Source organism: Triturus cristatus, chromosome 2_1, assembly GCF_964204655.1.
Source record: "Triturus cristatus chromosome 2_1, aTriCri1.1, whole genome shotgun sequence".
Taxonomy (NCBI): Eukaryota; Metazoa; Chordata; class Amphibia; order Caudata; family Salamandridae; genus Triturus; species Triturus cristatus.
This window is the reverse complement of record NC_140581.1, coordinates 786,197,000-786,213,488: the sequence shown is the minus strand read 5'-3', so window position 1 is coordinate 786,213,488 and position 16,489 is coordinate 786,197,000.

Here is a 16,489-nt window from a genome sequence, read left to right as displayed (position 1 = left end):
ACCTCACCCTATTATTTCACCTCACCGTATTATTCAATGTAATAGCGGATGAGTCGGCCATCTTAAAGTCCATGGCTGAAGTGGCGGTCACGATTATTCCCAAACTGGGGAAAACCCCAGAAAACAATTGTGCCTCGTACCGGCCCATTGCACTGCAAATCTTGATGCTAAACTCTTCTCTGCTATCTTAGCCACCCTAATTGACACATTAATGCCCTTACTAAGCCACCCTGATCAATCAGGTTTCATAAAGGGGAGGCAGACGTACGTTAATATTCGTAGGACTGTCCATCTGATTGAACAAAAACTCTAAATTTAACATTCCAGCTGTTTTGGTGGGTTTGGATGCCGAGAAGGCCTTTGACAGAGTCGATTGGTCTTTTCTTTTTCTCACTATGCAAAAATTTGGATTTGGGCATAGGTTTATCAACATGGTCCAGGCCAATTATACGCACCCACAATCGAGAGTACAGGTCAATGGGTACTATTCGCTTTAAGCAGAGGGAAGAGGCAGGGATGTCCCTTTTCCCCACACCTAATCGTCCTAAGCATTGAACCCCTTGGTGTCCAGTTTAGAGCTAACCCTGAAATCAGTGGTAAACCCTTTGAGGCTACAGAGCACAAGGCCTCGCTCTTTGCAGACAACATTTTAATGACGCTGACTACCCCAAGCACCTCACTACAGGCGCTCCAGCGAGAACTAGATAGGTTTGAGGTCGTCAATGCAAAGAGGTTTCAGCACTATGTACATTTATATTAATATGATATTTTGATGTTCATCAACAGCTGCTCAATAACGAAGACATCTAACTCAAGATGTATGTATCATAGAGAAATGTTCTTCTTTATTTTTCACAGATGGAAGTTCTTTACATTTCACATTTCATATCCTCATAGCCAACGCATTTCGTCTCCCACGAGACTTCTTCAGGGCTTTTATATACGGTGTACAGAGTTTTTCTTAAAAGTTTAAATAGTTCGAATTCGATAATCAGCATTTGCTATAGGTCACCAAGTCTTCAGTAGCGGTTTGATAGCCAGCCACATACGTAAACAGCATTCAATTTTAGCGTACAGCGTATATGTAAAGAACTTCCATCTGTGAAAAATAAAGAAGAACATTTCTCTATGAAACATACATCTTGAGTTAGATGTCTTCGTTATTGAGCAGCTGTTGATGAACATCAAAATATCATATTAATATAAATGTACATAGTGCTGAAACCTCTTTGCATTGAATGTTGTTGTAGGACTTGTTCTTACTTTTCAGGGAATAAAGAGGGAAGTACTCTCTGGTTTCGTGCACTATCCAATAATTAGACACTATATTCATTTGTTGTGTGTGGATTTGATCAGCCTCTACCCTTAAGTTCTGATTTCTAAGTTTGAGGTGGTGGCTGGTTTTAAAGTCAATACCACGGAATCCTTCACATTCTTGCCATTCCCAAGAGAGAGGTACAACAATTATGGAGTCAGTCTGCTTTTCAGTGGGCCAAAAATTCCATTCAGTATTTAGGAATTCAACTCACCCGAGAGTGGAGAATCTATATAAGGCCAATTACCCCCCCCAATGTTGATCTAAATGCAACATGACCTCAAACGATGGAAACCACTTTTCATCTCCTGGTTGGGCCGAATCAATGCTATCAAGATGACGTTACTTCCAAAATTGCTCTATTTATTTCAGGCACTCTCAGTAGGTCGGGGGGGCGAAACGTACATCGGCTGCTGCTGTTCTCCACTTTTTATGAAATGAAATAAAGTAAACAGAAGGACCTGATTCAAGAGTCTTTTTAGAATCCAACTCAAAGGATATTGCAAATATATATCGTGAAGAAAAATCATAACTTTTATTCACAGATTTACTTTTTCATGTTTTTGGATAATAGTTACAACGATCTGATGTGCTCTGGTGTATCTTGGCTGTACATTGTTCTAGAATGTTTTCAGTTCTAGTGTAAACACACCCTGGTGGGTGGGTAGTGTGACACCATGGGAGCACCCACAAAACATATATGTTCTGATTAATTTTGAAAAAATGACTATGAATGGATGTGCTTATCAATAAGCAAACCCACAAACTTTTGGAATAAACACTTTTCATCTCCTGGTTGGGCCGGATCAATGCTGTCAAGATGACGTTACTTCCAAAATTGCTCTATTTATTTCAGGCACTCTCAGTAGATCTAGATCATGAGATACGTTCGCTTATCACTAAATTCATGTGGCCGGGGGAAAGAGCTTTACTTCCATTTCATGTGTTACACCACCCAGAAAAGGAGGGAGGGGTGGCATTACCGGATTTCTCAGTGTACTACAAGGCAGCCCAGTTGAGAGTGTTGGTGGAATGGTCCATGAGAGAATCTGATAAACATTGACTCCACATGGACAGGGCAATAATGGGGCAATCCTTTTGGGACATACCATGGGGACTGAAGAGAGAGAGACCAGCCAATGTGTTCATTAGCACTCCCACCCGCACTACGCTCAAGGTCTGGGTTGAGGTCACAAAAGAGGGGAGGCTGACTTCCTTTCCATCACCTTACACTCCCATCTACTTTAATCCCGACTTTCCAAAGGCCGAACGGGAGGGCCCATTTGAGACGTGGCGGGGGGGTGTCGGCTGGTGTCAGACATGTTTCATTACTTTGAGTTGTTTACCTTTGAAAGCTGTCAAAGAGAATTTAGGATCCCACCAACAGAACACTTCCACTACCTTCAACTTAAACATTGGATATCCCAACCAAGGGTGCGGGAGGAGGCCACTAGAGAGTACACACAGATAGAATGATGGGTACAGAAGGCAGGCACCATGAGGGGGGTGATCTCCTTTGTAAACACGTTATTGTTCTCGGGACTACATGCCCCATGAGCACGATATCAATGCTTCTGGGAACATATAATTGGGAGGGATATTCCAGAGGAAGAGTGGAAGCATTTGTGGACTGATGTTGCCAAGAACAATCACTTGGTAACCCTAAGGGAGGCCCATTACAAGACTCTCTTTGATTGGTACCTATATCCCACCAAACTAAAAAGCTTTTCCCTGACTCCTCTGATCTCTGCTGGCGTGGGTGTGGCCTTCTGGGAGACTTCCGCCACATATGGTGGGACTGCCCTACTATCCTCCCTTTCTGGGAGGAGATTCGCACTAATATCAAAGACATTTTGGGCTACCCCATACAGACCTCTATTGTGCTCAGAGACCCAGAATTAGAACACAAGAAGAAAGCAGACAAAGCCATAATGTGGGCCTGCCTGGGGGCTGCCAAAACAACGATAGCGGCGGCCTGGAAAAAGAGAGAGGTGCCAGCTCTGTCACTTTGGCGTGCACGTCTCTGGAGAATTTTGACGATGGAGAGGTTAGCGGACATCTTCAGAGACGACCATTAGAACTTTGGATACAAATGGGGCCCTTTGGTTTCCTTTCTCTCGAGTGCTCTCCACTCGGCGGTCTGCCCACCTTCCATACAAGAACTACATTTCTTTAAGCTTTAGGTAAGGTCTTCTTTCTTGACTGTATTTACCCAGATAAATCGCCTTTTAAGGGCAATACGATCGAACTGATTTCAGTCCTAATACCCGAAGCTTCTCCGACTAGCCTTTGACGAGTAGAAAAGTGTTTCACCACCACCAGGGAAGGGGCGGGAGAGGGGGTTACATGAGGGGGTTGTTTATATCAAGAGGGAGGTTGTTTTATCTTTTCCCTCGCTTGCTTACATATGGTTTTATTGAAGTTTATTGTACCAAAATGACCATGACAGGAAAGAGGGGAGGGAGGTATGGAGGCCTCACAACTAGAGAAACTGGACTTCAATTAGAGCTCTTTCACTGAGCGAGGTAATCTATGTTATCCTTCTGTGCATTATAATGTGTTGTGCTATGTATTAGTCATGTTGAATAAACAAAACTTTGATGAAAAGCGTTATCTCTTGAGACATACTATCTATTTTAGTGGCAGCATCATGTACATCCCTGATCCGCTGTTCAACATTGGATATCCTGGATGTTAGAAATGAGAGGCTCTGGTTGGCGCAGGCAAGTACCAGCGACAAGCAGGGACCCTTTACTTCTAGTCAGGGCGAAGGATGGCTCCTTAGAATAAACCCTGCTCACCCTCTAGGTGCGTGGCGCGAGCAGTCAAGGCTAAACCACAGGGCGTACACGGTTAAGCATTTGCAATTATACACACAGTAAATACTTTGCATGCACCACAAACGGACACCAGGCAGGTTGTATATAAAAATAAGGCTTTTATATATTTTCACCAGTAACGGTGAAACGGTGGGGCCACGATCTCTATGAATACGGAAAATTCTTTTATACGGAAAGTCTTCTCATGCGGGCAACAAAGGGAACTGTGGGCCTTAGCGCACTTCGCGCTGAGGCGGCAACCGGAAGGCACGCGTCAGACGGCAGGGAAAACAGAACGTTGCGGACCCTGGATCCGATGCGAGCTCGCGGTCGAGTTCGTAAGTACCTTTGTTTCTTTTCGTGAAGGCGGTTGTGGGACACCCAGCGGCTCTTTCAGAAGGGCGAGGCGGAGTCCGGGGCTTCCACGCTTCACGAGGGGGGTCTGGTCCTTCAGGCTCACAGCAAGAGCGGGGTGTTACAGGTTTGGCAAGTGAGCAAAGCGGGGCAGCCGGGCACGCTTTCTACGTCTGGGCCGTCCGAGGCTTGAAGATGCTCACAACGCCGATTCCGGCGGGAGGGGTGAAGGTGCGCAGCGGGCCTCCGGCGAGCGAGGTGACGGGGGCAGCCCAGCACGGCGTAGGGAGAGCGGCTCAGAACGAGCAAGGCTCTTCCCTAGGCAGGGGCGGCTAAGCAGTCCGGTCACGGCTCAAGGAGGGGCTGGGGGGCACGAGAGTCACGGCTCCAGCGAGGGAAGGAACACCACAGTCCAGCGATGGGCGAGTGAAGGTCAGGTTGAGCCCAATGGTCCTGGGGCTCAGTTCAGGGGGCAAGCTCGCTTCCAAGCCCTTGGAGATCGTTTTCAAAAGCACAAGTTTTTCGAAAATAAAAATAAAGCAAAGTCTCTAGCAAAACGTTCTTCTTCTCTCCTTTGGCAGCAAGGTCACCACTGCAGGCCAGTCCCCCAGGATAGGGACAGTCTTCCTCCTTACAGCTTTCCTGGCGCCTCCTCCTCAGACAGAGATTCCTCTTGGTTCAAAGCGGATCTGATTTCTTAGGAGCAGGGCTCCTACATTTATACTGCATTTCTTTTGTTCTCCCAGGCCAGGGGTCCCTTGCCTAGTTCAGTCCAGTTCTGGAGCACTTTGTTGACGCGATGCAGGCTTATTCTTTCAGAGTGCAGGGCAGTGTCATCAGACACTCCACAGGGGGCGGAGCCGGCATTGTGGTGGCAGATCATAGTCCTATTCAGAGTCCAGGTGTACTCCTCCCACACATCTACCTGGCAATCTTCCTATTCACCACCAGGCTACCTAGCCCTGCCCATCTGGGTTTCCCCAGCCCTGTCACTCACGCACCCTGAAAAAAGGGCCAAGTCCAACACTGGACTCCAGCGTATACCATCTCTCCTCAATACTAAGAAATATAATGTTAGTTTCCATGACAAAAGGTTTGTTTCAAATGCTTAATTTCTTCCATAGGCTCTTCCAAAGTCAGAGGTAGAGGAGAAATGGTAGGAGAACCAGGATCCTTTTTCTGTCTTTTAGTGGAAGCGTTTGTATCTTTGTGTGCAACAGGCAAAGCTGTGGATGTGATAGCAGCCTTCAAAGTAGAGGCGGAAGGGGGCTCCATATGCTGACACCTCCCAGGAGGAGAAGAGAAAAAAAAAGCGATGTCCAAAATATGTGCTCTATTCAGGAAGTGTGCAATGAGGCCCGAAACGACTAAACCAAATTCTGAATTACATCAAAAATGACTAAATAGATCAGTCCATTCTGTTATCCAAGAGATAAATAATGTAGCTACCAGTCTACATGAGAGGAAGCATTTGAAAAGCTGTTATTAAAAATTTAGCATTTTTGTAGTTGAAAAAGGCTCTGTATCAGGCATGACTGCTACATTTTTTCAGTATACTGCTGAAAAAAACATATAGAAAAAGCAAAAAATAATCAATCAATCAATCAGGGGTTGGTGAAGCACGCTACTCACCCGTGAGGGTCTCAAGGCGCTGGGGGAGGGGTAGGTCTAGCAGCTTCGATCAGTTGAGAAGCCAGGTCTTGAGTGCCCGTCTGAAGGTGAGTAGGGTAGTCAAGTGTCTTATTTCAACTGGGAGAGCATTCCATGCTGTGGCGGAGGTGAGTAGGGTACTCGAGTGTCTTATTTCAACTGGGAGAGCATTCCATGCTGTGGCGGCGGTGTAGGAGAAGGCTCTCCCTCCGGCTCTGCTTCAGTGGATGCGGTGGACCTCTGCCAGGGCGAGGTCGGAAGAGCGAAGGTTCCTCTTGGGTTTGTGGAAACTCATTCGGTCGTTGAGGTATTTGGGTCCGATGTTGTTCAGGAATTTGTAAGCGTGTGTGAGTAGTTTGTAGGTGACCCTCTTCTCAATGGGGAGCCAGTGGAGCTCTCGTAGGTGTGGCGTCATGTGTTCCCGGCGTGGTTGTCCTAGGACGACCCTGGCGGCGGCGCTTTGGATGGTTTGAAGTTTGTGAAGTAGTGATTTGTTGATTCCGGCGAAGAGAGAGTCGCTGTAGTCGAGCCTGCTGGTGATGAGTGCGTGTGTGACAGTCTTTCGGCAGTCTTTCATAGGGTTCGGAGGCAGTTGAAACTGGCGGAGGCAATAGCGTTGATTTGGCGGTTCATGGAGAGTAAGGAGTCGAGGATTATGCCGAGGTTCCAAGCGTGGTCTGTTGGGGTCGGTGGGAGGCCACCAGGAGTCGTCCCAGGCTGAGGGTCTGGGTCCGAAGATAAGAAGCTTGGTCTTTTCAGAGCTGAGTTTGAGGCAACTGTCCTTCATCCAGGTGGCTACTCCACTCATTCCCTCCTGGAAGCTCATTCTGGTGTCTTCGGGGTTGCTGGTGAGGGAGAGGATGAGCTGGGTGTCGTCGGCGTAGGATAAGATGCTGAGTCCGTGCTGTCTGATGATGGCGGCGATGGGGGCCATGTAGATGTTGAAGAGGGTCGGGCTCAGAGAGGATCCCTGGGGGACCCCGCAGATGATGTCAGTGGGTTTGGAGAGGAAAGGGGGAGCATGACCCTCTGTGTTCTGCTGGAGAGGAAGGATCGGATCCAGTTGAGGGCGTCTCCACAAATTCCTGTGTTGTGGAGTCTGGTGGTCAGTGTGCGATGTGAGATGGTGTCGAAGGCTGCAGAGAGGTCGAGGAGGATGAGGGCTGCGGTGTGTCCCTGATCGAGCAGCATGCGGATGTCATCGGTGGCTGCGATTAGGGCTGTCTCGGTGCTGTGGTTGCTGCGGAAACCAGATTGGGAGGGGTCCAGTATGTTGTTTTCTTCGATGAAGGTTGTCAGCTGGGTGTTCACTATTCGTTCTGAGACTTTGGCCACGAAAGGAAGGAGGGAGATGGGTCTGTAGTTCCTGAGGTCGGTTGGGTCTGCCAATGGTTTTTTGAGGAGGGGCCTCACTTCGGCGCGCTTCCATTCCATGGGGCAGGTGCCCGAGGCCAGGGAGGAGTTGATGGTGTGGGTTAGCTCGGGAGCGATGGCCATGATGGCTCTGTGGAAGATGTGCGTGGGCAGGGGTCCGTGGGGGTGCCCGAGTGGGTCTTCTTCATGGTGGTGTTGATTAGTTCGACTGAAGCAGAGCTCCATGTGGACAGTGTTGGGTTGGCGCTGGTCGTGATTGTAGGGGCGAAGGCCGTAGTTGGTTCGTTGAAATTGTCGTAAAACATATAGAGAAAGCAAAAAATACACTGCCTAGAGTGTGCTGAATAAATTGTCTGACAGGAGTCAATTCTTCAAGCCATATTTAAATCCAATTACTGGAGCTTCAGCTATTGTTCAATTAAAACAATGCAGGCAGTAGAGGAACATTAAAATATTGTTTCTGGGATTTCAATGCCACTGAAATTTATATATGATGCCAAGAAGTTCCATCCTGCCATGCATTAAGAACTAGTTCCTGTGCACTCTGCTGCAACAAAATGGCGGCCGTGACCGCCAGCTCTGAGGTGCACAATGAGGTGGAAAGAATGAGGTGAGCAACCCTTAAAACTGCTGCGAGTACGAAGTTACCTCGTCTCCCCACACCCACGCATCTTTCCACCTATTTTGCACCCATTTTTCGCCGACTCCGCAGCCAGAAGAAAGGAAATGTCCCGGATGCCGAGCAGAGCCTCAGTGACTTGCGCCCATCTTGAAGGCAGTTCCGCTACGCCCCTCCAGTAATGTTTTTCTTAATCTGAAAGTTTTGAAAAGCTTTATTGCATAAATTGGGAATTTAAAGTAGAAGGAGATAACTTTTTCATATAGCAGTAAATGGTAATAATTAAAGTTATGTTTCTTTTGCGGGTGGGCGGGTGGGCAGGTTCAGCTCTGCTGATGTAGCAGGGCAGGGGAGGAGTGGTTTGCCCACTCCTGAGTGCGCAATGACTGTTTGGTTGGCCATCTCGGTTTGCCCAAATCAGTCATGTGCAACATGCCCACCCCTCTAGCCCCTGGCTGAGCACCCTGTCACAGCGCTCAGACCAATCACAACACTGTATTGCAGCGTTGTGATTGCCTTAGGGAGGGAGCCTGCTGCCTGCTTCCTGTCTCTGTCAGAGGCAGGAAAGAAGGAGCAGAGAAGACGGGGGACCCGGCCTAATGGTAAGGTTTTTTAGTTTTTTTAATATGAACCCACCTGCGTGACACCCCTCCACCCCGTAAACCCACGCGCCCGCCCCCACTCGCAAGCTATGCATCCTATGTTTGGAATACACCTGCAAGGTGAAGAGTTTCAACACTGACTGAATGTCATATGCCACTTTCCTTGCTCTAAATCTGACATTTTAACTTCTAAGTCATCAATTTTTAACTGACGGATTTGAGAGAATTTTAGATGAAAAAAATTGAAGCGGACACAGAAAAAAGGGGAGATGAAGAGAAGGTTCCATCGTTACTTGAGACAACAGAGAAAACCAATGTCTTCTCAGCCGGTGCGGGGCTAGGATAATTACCACCATACTCTCCCCCGAATCCTCTGAAGTGCCCTCTAGCGGAGGGGAAATAGTGAGAGAGCATAGAGCATGTCCTGTGGCCACGCAAGAAACAAGATTTTTGTCCCCCAAGATTCCAGACATGCCTTCTTCGTACAGAACTTTGGCAGAAGAGCATTTGATGGAGATGTGAGTAGGTTAATCATTGTTCCCCAGCTGTGCGAGAAGCAAAAACATAAAATGGTAATAACTAAAAGTTCTTATCATTTTATGTTTCTTTTGTCGGTGGGGCTGCTCTGCTAACAGAGCAGGGGAGAAGTGGTTTGCCTATGCCTGAGTGCGCAATGACTGTTGGGTCAGCCATCTCGGGCAGCCCAAACCAGTCATGCGCAACATGCCCACCCCTCCAGCCCCTGGCTAAGTGCCCTGTCACGATGCTCAGATCAATCACAACACTGCAATACAGCATTGGGATTGGCTTTGGGAAGGGAGCCTGGCTGCCTGCTTCCTTTTCCTATCGGAAGCAGGAGAGCAGGAGCAGAGAAGACGGGGGGCCCGGCCTTAAAAGTAAGTTTTTAAAAAGTTTCTTTTATTATGAACCCCCACTGGGCAATCCCCCATGACCACCCGGGCCCACCCTCCCACCAGCGAGCCATGCCGGCCACAACTGTATATATATAAGAATCACCCAAGACCAGATCTTTCCCCATAAGTGAACACTAAGAGCAAAAATGCATCCAATGTTTGGCATACACCTACAAGGTAAAGAGTTTTAACACTGACTGAATGTCGCATGCCACTTCCCTTGCTCTAAATCTGACGTTTTAACTTCCAAGCCATCAGTTTTCAACTGACGGATTTGAGTGAATGTTAGATGAAAAAAACTGAAGGGGACAGAGAAAAAAGGGGAGATGAAGAGAACGTTCCATCATTGCTTGTGACAACAGAGAAAACCACTGTCTTCTCAGCCGGCATGGGGCTAGGATAATTACCACCATACTCTCCCCAGAAACCTCTGAAGCACCCTCTGGAGGAGGGGAATTGGTAAGAGTACATAGAGCATCTATTGTGGCCACTGTTCCAGAGGAAGCATACATTTTATGATCCTTCACAATTAACACCAACATAAATAATTTACTATAACCAAATGTTTGGGGCCACAGAAACTCTATAACCACATACAAATCATGAGGTTCTCAGATAGATCTTTTTGTTGAGCTAATAGGGACTCAGATAATTAGGGAGAGAAAACATTCCCTTCATGAGGACATATAATGAAGAAATATTTGTCTAACCATAATAATCATCATATCATGTCAAATCTCTTGTCAATAAAAACAAACTTAATATATTTTTCAAGGTACTTTTAACTAACTTTAATAATAATATGGTCAATACACTAAAACACATTAGAATTGTGTGTTCTTTGTGATTTTAATGAATACAGGTAATTTCACATTAGAAAATACAAATCATGGCAATAATACAGCAAACAAAATCAATATACTGGTGCAAGAAGAGAGAGAGAGAGAGAGACAGAGAGACAGAGAGGGAGAGAGAGAGAGAGAGAGAGAGAGAGAGAGAGAGAGAGAGAGAGAGAGAGAAAATTTGAATCATAAATCAGTATGCAATTCAAGATTCATACGAACCTATGATCAATGAACTACTGCACAGCAGGCAATAGTCTGAAATAGCCAACCCGTCAACTGAAAAGGTTTAGCTTGAGTAACATCATGAGCGGATGAAGTGCAAGGCAATCAAGATAGTTCAGTTCAGGGAAAAATCAAAGTTAGGACTGACAGAATGTTATGCCCATATTTTGCAAGGATAATAGTCAGCCAGGAAAGCATCGAGCTGCAACAGCAACACCAGCAAGAATAAAAATGGCAGGCGAGGGCGCTTCTTTTCTCACAGGATAGTTATACCTCGAAATGTTCACAATTCCAGCCCCCAATTGTAGCATTTGTCACAGTTTTACACGTTTCCATTGGTTCGGAACCATGGTGTGATCAATCTCCAATGAATCAAACAAAATCCTTGGGTCTATTTTGAAAAGAAGAAGAGAAAAAAGAAGACACTGACAATATCACACAGACCTAACTGTGGGATAAACCCTTTAAGGAAGAAATCCCTCACCCACCATAGGTGGCATGCTTCATCATTTGGGATTCTCCTCTCAGAGGAAAACCTAGTTCTTCTGAGGGCTACAACCCCCTCTCTGAGAAGGAGGAGCACAGGGATGTTTTGATGTCTACTGTATACGGATATTCTAAATCCACCAGATGAGATATGTAGTATAGGTGAGGGCGCAGTGCAAGAAATGATTGAAAGTGGATAAAACTAGCTAGAGAGAACACGATACATGCTTTATTTGTATGCTCTTGCTGCCAGGATTAAAAACAGTGCACCTGCGGTATGGATTTAACCCGCATGTGTGTGATGGAATATCATGGTCAACATGTTTCAGCCAAAAATACCCACAATCGGGCACGGCTTTCTTCAGGACCTAAAAAGATGCTGCTGCTTAAGTGATATGTGATACAAAAGAAATTTGAAATTAGATACGGAACCAATGGTGCTTCCGGTTCTTGTTCTCAGAAAGTTGATTGTACCTAATAAGAACAGTTACATGAGATAAAGTCAGTGGCTTGAAATAACAAACAATGCAAGTAGGATAAACAGATTCCCAACAATACGTTATGCTTACTCGTAATGACTGGGTAAATTGTTTCACCTCAACCTGGCGACAGCTCAGTAAAGGGGGCACCGCTATATGGAAAAGTGTAGAGGGTGCTCATGTCAAAATAGCACCGTATTCACAAAGTCTCAAAACCACAAATCAATCAATCAATCAAGCAATCATAGCATTTGTAAAGCGCACTACTTACCTGTGAGGGTCTCAAGGCGCATGGGGTGGGGAATGCTGCTACTGTTCGAAAAGCCAGGTTTTGAGGAGTCTTCTGATGGTCAGTAGTTCTTCGGTCTGCCATAGGGGGATGGGGAGGGTGTTCCATGTCTTGGCGGTGAGGTGGGAGAATGATCTGCCGCCGGCGGTCACTTTTTAGATGCGGGGGACAGAGGCGAGGGCGCGGTGATCAGAGGGGAGCAGCCGGGTGGGGGTGTAGAAGCTGAGTCGGCTGTTGGGGTACACTGGTCCGGTGTTGTGAAGTGCCTTGTGTGCGTGGGTGAGGAGCTTTGAAGGTTCTCCTCTTGTTGACGGGGAGCCAGTGCAGGTCTCTCAGGTGGGGTGTGATGTGGCTGCGGCGAGGGATGTCGAGGATCAGGTGTGCGGATGTGTTCTGGATGCGTTGGAGCCGTTTCTGGAGTTTGGCCGATGCTCCTGCGTAGAGGGCGTTTCCGTAGTCCAGTCTGCTGCTGACGAGGGCCTGGGTGACTGTCCTTCTCGTTTCGGTGGGGATCCACTTGTAGATCCTGCGGAGCATGCGGAGGGTGTTGAAGCAGGAGGAAGAGACGGCGTTGACCTGCTTCGTCATGGAGAGGGTGGGGTCGGCCTGTGATAGTAGACAAGCAAGAATTACAAATGAAGGAAAAACCTGTTCTATGAGAAACCCATGTTTTTGTCACAGATGAAGAACCTGGGATATACTGGAAAATCCAATTTTATTTAAAACCATAATCTAAGAAAAAACGGAATATAAATTGCCATAGCCAAATCACTGCACTCCGCATGAAATACTTGAGCGGGTGAAGTAAAATGTTCAGGCGCTGATGGTCATTTATTTGTTAAGTTTTTACTTTGACATGTGAAGCGCAGTTAATTTCTAGTATCCTTAATCAGGTTTACCCCCGCACTCTTCTCCCAACGAAGAGTGGCACATAATGAGGATTTTCAAAGTGATTACACATGAAATACATGCTGCGATTTTGAAGCAACAAGCCAGTTCATCCGGAACTTTAACAAGATGTCTTTGTTTATCCATGAACATCATTTTCATTTCAGAAGCAGGAAACACATCGAAATTTTTCCATATCCAGACACACATTTCCACATCAACTGGCAACATAGACGATACAATTACTCATAGAAAGAGATATTCTAACCGTAGGAAGGAAACTCTGTTTGATAAACATTCAACTAAAGCAAATAGATCTGCACTTTAGTAATCACAAAGGACAAAATACATGTTTTTTTTTCCTGAGGCCTGTATTTGCAAAAGAATAATACACTAACAGGTTTGAGGCCTAAATAGAAAACCAAAAAACCCAAAAAATAAAACACACTATTTTAATAATATATAGGCAATAGAGTATGCATAGAAAAATGATAGAAGATAAATGTCATTTTAATTAAACATATAAGCATAGTCTGAATAGATTTTCAATAAAATTGTAAGCATTCTCTATTTCTAATATGACTTTCATGATCAAGGGAAAATATTTTAAGCGTGTCTCATAATCATGTTTCTATATTACTGTTTACAATTTACTCTTGAACTATATTCTTTAGTATACTTTAGTAAGTTTTCTCTTATAACATAAACATTTCTCATTACACCAGTTTGTAAGCCTTCTGCATGCTTTTACAATGCATATTTTTAGAACTCTAAAATGTGCTGTGTCACAGCTGCATATTTTTACGTTGTAATGTGAAGAAAACTCTCACAATATTATTTTTAATTCACCACACTGTTAGTCATTTATAAGAATGTGCATGTTAGTTTATACTTAATGAGCAGACTTAATCAAGCAAAATTATTTTCAAACAATCTTGCTCAATTACCACACAAGAAACAAGATTTATGTCCCCCAAGATTCCAGACATGCCTTCTTCGTACAGAACTTTAGCCGAAGAGCATTTGATGGTGATGTGAATAGGTCTTTCATCGTTCCCCATCTGACTCGTCATAATCTGGAATGCTTGGAGGCTCAGGTGAAAGTGAATTGCTAAATGATATTTTTCACCTCCCCCAGATCAAATGTCCAGCAATATTGTGCAGTGTTTGTCGGTTGATAGCAATCCCCTGACACTTGCCTTAGACTTCACTTTCCTTGGTCGACTCTAAGGAAGCTAAAGTATCTCTGAAACCTGGGGAAACTCCTAGCCTGGATCATATCACAGGTGACTAGTACCATTCAGATATTGAGATTTGGGTCCCATACATAAATATCCTGTCAAGTGCCATTATGGCAGGAGCTCGTCTTTCTGATTCCTGGACGGGAGCTATAGGCCAATTAGTTTAATCAATATACTTCAAAAGGCATTTTGTTGTCAGGTTTTAGCTAAACTCTAAGAATGGGTTCTATCTTACTTTCAGAGCTGGATCAGATTTAAGGTTGGAACATTTGACCAAGTCTTTAGGTTCATGTTGTCCAGAAAGATCATCTTTCTGTTTCCTTCATCGATTTTAGAGCTGTATTTGATCCTGTCTCTGGGACTCTCCTAGGTCGATGGGTGGGCCACCACCCCCCACCCCCCTAGGGATATTAGAGTGGCTCCACTAGTATACTTATGCTCAAGTACAGTGGGGCAAATATGGGGTGGTAACTGAGAGGATAAATGTTACACTAGGGGTTTGACAGGGAAGCATCCTCTCTTTTCTCGGTAGATAAATAATGTATTTAACCACCTAAATTACTGTACCCACGACACCCCCAGACTCAGTGATGTTTCTATCTCTGAGTTGTTGTATGCAGGTGAAGCCATGCTCATCTCAAGAATCACCATCGAAATCCAGAACTTATTAAATCAATTCCAAGACTTCTGTAATCTAATAAGGAGGCTTGAGATTAATGTCCAGAAAACAAAATTCATGGCCTTATGATCGGATAGATTGACCCGCAAGAACATTTTACTCAGGGCATGTTACTTGAAGAGGTGAACCACTTTGATAACCTGGGAGTTAGAATTAGCAGGTCTCTGATGTGGTACGCCCATATTGAAAAGAGGAAGGCCACTATTGTCCACAAAACTGCTGCTATTGGAAAGATATACATGGCCGCTTCCCAGAGGACAGTCTCTTCTGCTATAGACATAAATAGGGCTGCAGCTCAGTCGGTTGCATTATACAGGGCTAAAGTTTGGTATATGGCCTCTTTAGGTTTACTTATTGCCAGAGAAAATCCTTTTATAAGATCATTATTTTCTTTACCCCAGTCTATCCCACTCATCCCTCTATACTTGATCTGGTTTTAAACTCGATTGGTGGTTTGGCAGTACTGAGACCCATGCTCTATTGGATCAGGATCTGGACTACGCCGGACATGGCCTCAGGGAACTGGCGCAGCTGGGTAGGAATCTGACTGTCCCCTGGCTGTTGCATGTAAAATAATTTTTTCTTCACATTCTAGGCTTGGAAGCCAACTATTTTGGGTGTTTATAAAAGCTGCATATTTGCATGTTTTGGACAGAGATAACCTCACTGGTAGGCTTTTGATTAATAAACCTTCTCCAAAGTTTGAAGCATATCTTGATGAGGTTAAGCAGTAATGGGCCAGAACACTCTTTATTAAGTTCAGGGATTTTATCTTGCCATTGAATAGTTACACATGTAAATGTAATGGAGTGTGCCCTAGTGAAAAGGTCTGTTTGTTTGCATCGGGTGGAAATCATTGAACATGTTTTGTTTAGTTGCCCGCTGCACAACCATGCCAGAAGTGGCTGAAACCCTATTGCTTGAATCGAGGGTTCTGGCATTATTCCCCTGCTTTCTGTGTACTCAACTCTGGTACAAGCATGTTAACAGTTTTGTGCTTGAACAGATTCTCACTAGTAGTGGGAGAAATAAGGAAACATCTGGGCCTCCCGCGTTGACCTCTTATTAACCTGGACTGGAAAGTCTGGATGTAGCCAGGATAATTGGTCTTAGTATGCCTGCATGTTTCCTGATTTGCTGCAGAATTGTTGCAATCAAACTTTCTTACTTCCATGCCCTATTATCTTGTTTTAATGTAGATCCGTTTGCTGCACTTACAGTTTATTCATACAGCTGACTGGTTACATTTTGATGGATATGCACTTTACATTGCAATTTTAGGGTACATTGTCGATTTGTAATTATGTATTTTATGTATATCGCTTTTATGGTCCTAGTGTGTGAAATGAAGTGTTTGAATTGGTAAGGGAATTTCACAGCTCAGGCTGTCTGCAGGAAGATTGAAGGACCCTGGGATGTATACTGCACGGACAGAGAAGAGGTTCTTTTTGGCCCATGTCAGAATCTTGTTGGCTAGAGCTGCCCGAGCTTGAGATATTCTACTGCCCTGTCTGTTCATATAAGACTTGCTAGCCTGTTGGTCTGTCCTGAGCAGGGCAGTTTTTTTTTTTCAACAGGATAGTTACAAAAGATATGTGTGTGTTCTCTATTGCTGACAACTCCCTCCAGTTCCTGCAGTTGTGCATGTCTAATTCCAGGTACCTTCCCTAGGTTTCCTGATACCCTACTGATGCTCCCCAACATCACTGCCTG